This window comes from Gadus morhua, chromosome 23 (genome assembly GCF_902167405.1).
Source record: "Gadus morhua chromosome 23, gadMor3.0, whole genome shotgun sequence".
NCBI lineage: Eukaryota > Metazoa > Chordata > Actinopteri > Gadiformes > Gadidae > Gadus > Gadus morhua.
This window is the reverse complement of record NC_044070.1, coordinates 12,000,633-12,003,279: the sequence shown is the minus strand read 5'-3', so window position 1 is coordinate 12,003,279 and position 2,647 is coordinate 12,000,633.

Here is a 2,647-nt window from a genome sequence, read left to right as displayed (position 1 = left end):
CCGCGGCCGTTTGTCTCCCCGGAAACGGGTAAATATAGACACTGGTCTTTTCCATCGGTGGTTGCTTTCCCAACGAGGTACCACTGCAAATGACGCGCAGCAGATTTCATTAGAGCTCCAACACAATTCTTTAGATCTGTCTGATCTCGATGAGGTGCAGTGTAGGAGAGTGAAGGGAGAGGAGGGGTGGAAAGATGAAGAGAAGAGTGTGTGTGTGTGTGTGTCTGTGATTTTGTGTGTGTATGTGCCTACGTGCGTATGTGTATGTGTATGGGGGGGAGGGGGGGGGGGGGGGGGGTTGTTAGGGACTGCATTTTCATGTAGATTTTACTAATCGCTTCCTCCTACTTCCCTAACAAAATAGGGAAGACCGGCGGTGATAAGGAAGTCGAGGCTGAGCGGACAGAGCGAGCTAAACAGCAGAGGCTAATGGAATTGGGAGCTTTGCATGCCTCCGTGGCCGTCTTAATTGTGAAACGGCTAGATCCACCGATGAGAGTCTTGGCAGCCACCCGAGTGGGTGTCGGGAATCCTATATCGGAGCGGAACTGGACCGGACCGGCTCTGAGACCGGAGCCCGTCTCTCTCTTTCTGTGCAAGGTGCATCAAATCCTCTTTGTCCCATGTCTGGAAGCAGCTTCTGTGACTCACTCTCTCGTTACTTTGGCAACCAGCGGCACCAAAATATATGCTTTCACTTCTGCCAATGTGGGGGGGGGGGGGGGGGGGGGGGTGGGGGGGAGGAGAACCCATTCTTATCTTGAAAAACAAATCTAACTTCTCCTATTTGGTGCAGAATATCTACTGGGCATTTATTTTTACTGTGCATCTTCTCCCCCTCCACCACCACCACCACCACCCTCCACCTCCCCATCCAAATGCATTATGAGCTTGTTTATTTTTACAGGGATTTATTCATTCATAAATATTCATGGCACACACGTCACATAAATATGATTCATTTGAAAGGAAAAAATAGTTTTTTTTACTTCCTTTCAATAACAGCAAGGTAGTGCTTATCGGTGCATTCTCTGCCATAGGTATTGCAACACCTTTAGCACGGCTAATATTCACCGCCGGGTGCACCAACGGTGAACCAATATTCCTCATTAGTGCACGTCATTCGGCGTCCGTGAACATTGACAGGTGAGGCACAGAAAAAGCTTTCTTGTAATTCAGACAAAATAAAATAGAATGATTTGTCCCCAGATAATGCAGGAATAAACAGAGACAACGCACACACTCTGCCTTTGATAGGAAAACCAGTCAGAACCCCCACCCCCCCCCCCCCCCCCCTCTCCCCTCAACCCTAACCCCTCCCCCACCCCTTACCCACCCCCTCTTTCATTGCCTTCATTTGCAACTTTTAATCAGTCCAACGAGATCAGATGCGCATGCGATTTGTGGCTGGAAAGGAATGAGGGGGGGGAGAAATGAAATGTTAATTTGTATTGATTACCTATGTGCATATGACCCCGTGGGCTCCCCCCTTGCATTCTTAAATCAGCCCAAATTATTGGACTCGCTAATTTTACTGCTTTGGCCGACAGGCAGGAGCCAGGGAAGTGAAACAGCCACCCCCCCCCCCCCCCCCCCACCACCACTTCCCCTCGGTCGAGAGCCTTTTGCCCCTCAGAGGTCCGAGGAAATTACAGCGATGGGAAAAAGGGGGTTGTTTTGCATGGGGACACGATGGTGTGCAGCCGAATTAGCCCCCCGTTTATTTATTTTTCATGGTTTTTTTTATGTGTGTGTGTGTGTGTGTGACCATGTGTGTGTGCGTGTGTTCATAAGTGTGTGTTCGTGCATTTGTGTGTGTGTTCGTGTAAATGTGTCTGTGTGTGTTCGTGCAAATGTGTGTGTGTGTGTGCGTGCAAATGTGCGTGTGTATGAGTGTGTGTGTGTGTTCATGTTCGTGTGTGTGTGTTGGGTGATAATTACATTTGTGGGGCTCTGTGGGCGAATAAACACTAGGTGATTTAAGTAGGCTAAGTTTGTCTTACACTGCATTTCATATCGTGGTGCCGTATCCAAGCAATGGCGTGAGCCACGGCATATATGCATGTAATTTATTATATTTGCATGCGATTAAGGTGGATCTGTTTAGGCTTCAAACAGTGGATCAATTACACGAATACCATTCAATACACACCCACAGGAAATTGAAATGTCTTTTTTCCCCCTAAATGATAAGATAAATTTCTTATAATGATTACAAGCATGCACACACACCCACACACACCCACACACACACAGACACAGACACATCTGCCTGCCCACAGCCCATGCATGAAAAAGCAAGAGTTAGTCTTGCTTGAGAATATGCTTACAGACACACACACACACACATACAGACTCATGAGCAGAATACCTCTGCAACCAATAGAGGTAATGGTGGTGGAATGGACCTGGTGAACCCGAATCACCATGGAGACAGAGCAGCGCTCTGCTGCCATCTGCAGGCTGCTTTGGTCATAGCAACCAACAGGGGTCCAGTATTAGTCCAGACTCCAGAGACAGAGGCGTTCACACTACACAATATATATTCCTCCAAATACTTGGATTATCTGGCCTCAAATTCCCCTGAATGTTAGCAATTCACTCTGATTGGCGCATGAAAAGACATCCAGGGACAGAACCATTAGGG